The following is a 7,555-nucleotide window of genomic DNA, read 5'->3' as shown; positions in this document are numbered from 1 at the left end:
GAGTCAGTTTTGAGTCAGTATGGCAGTGTCAGTGCACAGTAATTTTGTCTTCTGATGTACACCACTTTGTTCTTATTATCTCTGCTCTCTTTTATCATGTCTTTGTACTTATGGTAGTGTAGCTGTGCTACAAAAAGCTTAGTGGGTTGGAGATAATTTCAGTCTCTCTCTAAAACAGCCTTTTAATGCCAGGAGAAATGCATCACATTTGGGTATGTTCAGATATGAATCTGTAGAGCTGAGATACGAACTGTATTGCATTAATTGGTCAGTGTATTTGTACTGTGATGTTGCTATACTGATACCCATGTGGTTGTTTCCTTCATCCCAGTGCCTAAAATCTGAATTCTTCCATTTTTTTCAAACAGAGCTTGACACCAGGTACCTGTATTTAATACAAAAAAAAAAAAAACAAACAACCAAACTCATCCTAATTTTTATTTTCTACTAAGTTATCAAAACTACCTTTTTTACATATTGAGATGACATTTCTAAAGCAATATTGTTTTATTTAAATATTCAGAAACATCCTTTCAGATATGCTGACAACAGTAAAATACTAAAAAGTCCCCCGAGTCAAACTGTTGCTCCTGTACCCGAATGTCATAATGCAACCTGCAGCTGGTCCCGAGCGAAGCTGTGGGCCACCTCAGTGCAGTCCTGCAGTCCACTGGCATACTCAAGCCTAGGCGGTTCAGGGTCCCTGTCGGGTGGTTTTCCAAATGCCAGGTCACATGGAGTGCTTGGCTCGCGACTCAGCATCAGGAAGGTGGGGGTGCAGGTGGTAGACTCCAGGACTGCAGAGCCACAAGCTATCAGGATCAGAGGAAGGGGGGAGTCCCAATTCTGCTGGTGGGCTGAAGTAGTGATGGTTTGCTGCATGGTCAGCGTGCGGTTGAACTGCTCGACCAACCCATCGCTCTGTGTGTGCCACCCATGGGCTTTTGGACGGCTCAATCAGTCCTGTGTCCCTCATCTCTCTCACTAGCTCTTCGGCAGCGTCCTGTCTAGCTAGTGGCAGATGGAGGGGCCAAAGCTTGATTGGGACCATTTCTCCCGGGTCGACGGTGTCCTGGGTCAGGTAAGTCCTCCCGGTCTTTTCGGGGCTGGTTGCGAAGCTGTTGCAGTACTCCAACAACAGCTTCCGCAACTGGGCCTTCTGCTTCTGGCTAAGCCCCTTGCAGTTGTGATGCCAAACAGTGGTCACCTCGGCTAGAGCAGCGCTTCCAGCATCCTCTGGTAGGGGCTATTGGGTCTTGGTGGCAACGGCTGGCTTCAGTATAGTATGGGGTGGTGTTGGGGCCGGTGAGGGCAAACAGGCCTGGAGTTGTCAAGCATGAGGGGCCCGATCCCTTTCGTTTCCCTGTGCTGTCTTGGGGTCTCCCTCTGGGCCAGTGATTGGTCGTGCAGGTCTCCCTCTCAGCTGTAGGGCCCCGGTCCTCGGGTCCAGTTGGACCCCGGTGTTCTTCAGGAAATTCAACCCCAGGATGCAAGGGTCCTGCACAGCTGCCACCCACACCGGGTGGCAAAAGAACCTGTCCCCAAACTGAACAACAGCTACTGCAGCAGGGCTCTTTGTCATCTTCTTTCCACTCTACAATGTTTGACCATGAACGCCACACATTCACCACACTATCCCTTTGTAGTGTTGGGTCTAACTTAAAAAAATGTCTAAAGCTTTCACCTTTAGACATGATTTTAATACATGTTATGATGTTCTCCATATAGAAACGCCACCACAATGAATCAATTAAACACTTTTTTTTTAAGCCATTCACGCAATTCACACTCACTTTACTTATTGATTTAAGATAGATTAATTTGTGGTTTAGAAGTGAGTTAAAAAACCTGACCTGTCTTAGAGTCCCGGAATTATGGGCCCAGTTGGGAACCCTAACTTACGTACAGGATGTAAAATAATTGCTGCGTAATATAACATGCTGTGCAATTTTAGTTTTGCTATACCATAAAAAAAGACTACACATCAAACTGATGCAGTGTGGTACATGAAGGTTTTTCTCTCCAGTCTTACCTGACTAAAACACCAACATCAAGCAGATTTTGTACGCATCGTCTATAATGCAATTCATAAGCACAGTGGCTAAATCGTAAGTAGTATCCATTTATCAATAAGCCTAGCACTGACTGCTGCACCCAAGCTGAGTGATGACTCTCTCTCTCTCTCTCTCTCTCTGACCATAATGGAATGCTCTTGGCTCACACGTCCCTACTCATTGATTTTAATCTAATGAATTGAATTCATGAAATTATTTTTACTGCCTCAAATGTCTATTAATAACAAGGGGAAAGTATGTGGATCTTCATCAGATCTATTATCTAGGATTTAGAGGAATCTTTCTTACTATAATACCATAGGGCTCTGAAAACCTATATATATATATATATATATATATATATTTTGTGAAATTACAAAATTATGTATACACATTTTTTTAAACTTAATATTTTATTCAAAACTTGAATGCTCAAACTGAGACTTCTAAGGGTAAGATAAGTTACAGTAAATGTCAGCAAAAACTAAAGAGAAAAACTGAAATATGTTGATTGCATAAGAATTCAGACCCATCAACTCAATATTTGGTGGAAGCATCTTTGGTAGCAATTACAGCCGCAAGTCTTTTTGGGTAAGTCTCTACCAACTTTGCACACTGGCTTGGTGCAATTTGTGCCCATTCTTCTTGGCAGATTTGCTCAAGCTCTCTCAAGTTGCTTGGGGATCGCTTATGGACAACAGTTTTCAAGTCTTTCCCCAGATTCTCAATAGGATTCAAGTCAGGACTTTGACTGGACTACTCAAGTACATTCAGTTTCTTATTCTTAAGCCACTCCAGTGTAGATTTGGCCTTGTGCTTTGGGTCATTGTCCTGCTGAAAGGTGAATTTTCACCCGTTTTAAGTCTTTAGCAGACTGAAACAGGTTTTCCACTAGTATTTGCCTGTACTTTGCTCTATCCATTTTTCCTTCAATCCTAACTAGCTTTCCAGTCCCTGCTGAGGAAAAGCATCTCCATAGTATTAATCTGCAACCACCATGCTTGACTGTATGGATGTTGTTGACTGGGAGATGTGCTGTGTTGGGTCTGCGCCAAACGTAACGCTTGGCATTTAGACCAAAAAGTTCAAATTTGGTCTCGTCTCACGACAGCACCTTTTGCCACATTTTTGCAGCAAACTCCAAGCAAGCTTTAAGATGGCTTATTTTTAGTAATGGCTTCCTTCTTGTCACCCTGCCATACAGGCTACTTTTGTAAAGTGTTCTGGATATTGTTGAGTGATGCACATTTTCTCCAATCTCAGCCATTGAACTCTATAGCTCTTTCAAAGTTGTCGTTGGCCTCACAATGGCATCTCTCACCAGTTTTCTCCTTGCCTGGCTGCTCAGTTTTGAGGGGTGACCTGATCTAGGCAGTGTCTGGATGGTACAATGCATCTTCCATTTCTTGATGATTGAGTAGACTGTACTCACAGGGATATTCAGAGACTCTGATATTGTTTTGTACCCTTCTCCTGATCTGTGCTTTTCAATGACTTTATCCCTGACATGCTTTGAAAGCTCCTTGGTCTTCATGGTTGAGTCTTTGCTTGAAGTTCACTACCTGAGCAAGGACTCTCACAGAGACAGGTGTTTTTATTCTGAAATCATGAGAACCACTAATATTGCACACAGACAGAGGCCATCCAACTAATTATGTGGCTTGTTAAGGTCATTTTGTGCACCTGAATTAATTTAGGTTTGCCACAGCAATGTGTTTGAATACTTATGCAATCATGACTTTTCCATTTTTATTTCATATTAATTATCTATTTACTTCTTTCTTTTTGTTTTTGTTTTGAATGTGTGGAGTAGGTTGTGTATATAACACATATTAATTCATACTTCAAAGTGTCATGACTGCAAGCTTTAAAGCAACAAAATGTGAAAACTGTGAGAGGGTCTGAATACTTTTGCAAGACACTGTGTGTATATATATTTTTTTCACATTTTTCCCACTTATGTGGGGTCTGCTTGTTTGCATGGATTTCTCCACTTCGTACGGTCTGCGGTGTCTCGGCAGGTAACTTTTGCGAGGCGCATGTCGCCTTTCAGCCGATCCAGCCAGCGCGTAAATGGTCGTCCACGGGGCTGGCGGCCTTTCACATTCAATTTGAGGGCGGTCTTTGCCATTGATGTGTCATTGCTGCGGAGCACATGTCCATACCATCGTAGGCGCGATTCCCTCATTTTCTCAGTGATTGGGGCGACTTTGAGTGTTTTTCGCACCTCTTCATTCTCAACATGGTCTAGTCTTGTCAAGCCAAAGGTCCATCGTAGCATTCATTTCCGTCGTGTGGCGTGCCTGTTCATGTTTCTTTGTCATTGGCCAGCATTCAGTTCCGTATAGAGCCACTGGTCTGACCACTGAGCGGTAGACTGGATTTTAACCTCAAAGGGATCTTCTTCTTGCACAGTACTCCAGTGACCTGCCACCATTTCATCCATGTGGTGCTGACTCACGTCTTAGCATCTTGGAGGGTAGTGCAGTCGGAGTTGACACATGAGCCTAGGTACTTGAACTGGGTCACTTTGTTAAGTTGAACCCCACCAGCTGCGATTGTGCCATCGGTTTGATCACCACATTCCAGCTACTCCATCTTTTTGATGTTCAGTTTCATCCTGAATCATTCAAGGTGCGTCTTCCACTCCTGTACTTGCTGATCGAGGCCGTGTCGCATTTCACTTGCTATCATAACATCATCGGCATACAATAGCGTCCATGGATGTCTCGTTTGGATATCTTTGGTCACCGTATCCATGCAAAGTATGAAGAGCAGAGGAGACAAGGCTGAGTCTTGGTGGACGCCAACATTGATCAGGAGTGTGTCTGAGGTTCCAGCTGCGCAACGTATTGAGCTAGTGGCCTTCTGGTACAGGAGCTTTGTCCAGCTGACATAGGCTTCGGGGACGTGGTGCTGTCGCAGCGCCAGCCAGGGGAGATCGTGTGGTTCCCTGTTGAATGCCTTTTCCAGGTCGAGAAATGCCATGTGGATCGTTTTCCTCTTTTCGTGGTGCCTTTCCATCAGTAGGCGGGCTGCGTGTATGGCATCTATTGTTCCACAGTTTTTCACAAAGCCGCATTAGTTTGGCGAGATATCGGCGATGGTTCTTAGTCGTGCGTCCAGTATACACTCAAAAATCTTCATTGTATGGCACAGCAGCCGGAACAGCCTGTAATTGGAGCAGTTCTTAACGTCGCCTTTGCCTTTCCAAATTGGCACTGTGATGCTGGTTTGCCACGTTTCTGGGGGTGCCTTTTCCTCGATGATCTTGTTGAAGATGTCCTCGAGCCATGCTGCTCCTTGTGCTCCAAGGAGCTTCCATACTTCGGCTGGGATGTCGTCCGGGCCAGTTGCTTTGCCACTTTTCATCTTGTTTATGGCAGTGGTTACTTCTGCGATTGTGATGGTGACTACTGGGCCGGAGATGGTATCGCCTGCTGGTAGTGGAGGATGCGGGAATTCCTCGTTGCATATTTTCTCAAAGTAGTCCTTCCAGCGCCGGAGGATGTCTTTTGGCTTCTGAAGCATCTGCCCATTTTCATTTTGATGTTGATGACGTGTCCTAGGTCTTGTGTGGCGCGGTCGCGTGCGCGGGTGATTTTGCAGATCTTGTTTGCTCCACCAGGCGTATCCAGTACAAGATCATCTGGGCATTTTGTCTTCTACCAGGTCTTGTAGGCGTACTTTTTTGCCTTGGTTGCATGCTGCACATCGTTGTTCCACCACCAGGTCTGTTTGTCGATAAAGTGCCGGTTTGGTTTTGTGGTTCCCAGGGTGGTTGCGGCGCATGTCTTGACGCGTTCAGCCAGGTCGTTCCAATCTTCGCCGACTGTTGATCTTGGGTTGGGCACCAATGGTCCTAGTGCTGCCTTCATGACAGCTCGATGTTCTGGTAATTTCCACCATTTGATGCGTTCAATCTTGGTGGTTGGTCACGCCGGGGTTCAGACTAGGCGGACTTTGGCGTCCAACACCAGTAGCCAATGTTGTGGGACGATGCTGTTGTACAGGATCACTTTGGTGTCGGTGACCATTTTGAGGTCTCGTCGTCTCACCATCCAATAGTCGATCTGAGATGTTCGACCGCCACTGTAGTAGGTGATGAGGTGTGATTCTCGCTTCTTGAAGAAGGTGTTGGTGATGGCCAGATCCCAGGCTTCCACGTGCTCTAGGATCCGGGTGCCGCCTTCATTACGGTTGCCGTGTCCTTGTCCACCATGGTTACGATCAAAATTATCCTTTGCTCGGCCAACATGCCCATTGAGGTCTCCGCCAATGAAAAGAATTTTGCTGTCATCGTTGGCTTGGACGTGCGTTTCAAGGTCGTGCCAAAATTTCTCTTTCTCCTCGTCTGGGCAGCCAGCCTGCGGTGCATAGCATGACACAACGTGCAGTGTGCTGGTTCCCATACTGATTTTGGTGGACATGAGGCGTCGGTGATTCGGGCTACTTGGGTGACGCTGTCACGGATCCACTGACTTACGACCGCACCAACACCATTTTGTGCCGTCTTCTTGCCGTGGTAGATCAGTTTATAGCCTTCTCTGATTTTTCTTGATTTTGCGCTGGCCCATTTGGTCTCTTGAATGCAGGTGATGTCCACTTTTCGCTCCTTCAGGGAATTAGCCAGTTCTTGGCTTCGGCCCGTCATTGTTCTGATGTTGATGGTCGCCAGTCGGATCCTTTTTGGCTGCTGTTGTTGATGATGATGATGATGATGATGGTGATGGTGACAGTGATGGACTAGCTTCTTTAACCGGCTCCGTCCTTGAGCCGGTAACCCTCGTCCATTTCTCGCATCGTCCGGGCGAAGACACATCGCTTGTGGGGGACGCCCTAGCATTTCTCGTATGTCGTTGAGTTGTCGTGTGCATTTTGACGCAACAAAGAATTTTCTTCAGCCGGCTTGTTGCACAGCCTGTCACTGAAGTCCCTCCTCTTTTCGCAAACGGGCTTTGGACCGTCTATGGGTTTCAGGGAGTTACTGGAAAACAATTCTATCTAGGGTTTCTGTGACGTCATACATTACGAGACCAAAGGTAAACTGAAGAAGCCCATCTATTATTTTTCTAATACATGGATACCCTTTAGATGCTAATACACCACCCACTTGATATATCATGGGTGTCGAGGTCCAATATAAATCCACTATATTTCGAGGGCAGCGATATCGTGAGAGACCCATAAAAAAACAAATAGACTAACAAACACTGTATAACCACTCCCTCATTTTATCGGGGGCATCAGGGTCCAGTATAAATCCTCTATGCAACCTGTATGAATAGTAATTCTAAGTGCCTATGTATATTGCAGCTAAGACATACGCAGTTAGACAGTAAAAATGGGAAGCCAACTCCATGGCTGCGATATATCTGAATCCGCAGTACAGCAAGGGGCGATATAACGAAGGGTGGGTGTATTAAAGAAGATGAGGTTCAGCTGTACAATTTTTTTTTTAATGTAGTGTTTCAGAACTGTTCAGATGTTCTATGTCATTA

General features: G+C 45.5%; 1 pseudogene; it reads right to left on the bottom strand.

The window, feature by feature from the left end:
- Positions 1–4,011: 4,011 nt before the first annotated feature.
- LOC121313905 lies at positions 4,012–6,900 on the bottom strand (annotated as a pseudogene).
- Between the last annotated feature and the right edge of the window lie 655 nt (positions 6,901–7,555).

The sequence above is a fragment of the Polyodon spathula genome, chromosome 4, assembly GCF_017654505.1.
Source record: "Polyodon spathula isolate WHYD16114869_AA chromosome 4, ASM1765450v1, whole genome shotgun sequence".
In the NCBI taxonomy this organism is placed as follows: Eukaryota; Metazoa; Chordata; class Actinopteri; order Acipenseriformes; family Polyodontidae; genus Polyodon; species Polyodon spathula.
Note: the sequence above shows the minus strand (reverse complement) of the source record. Positions and strands in the feature narration are given on the sequence as shown.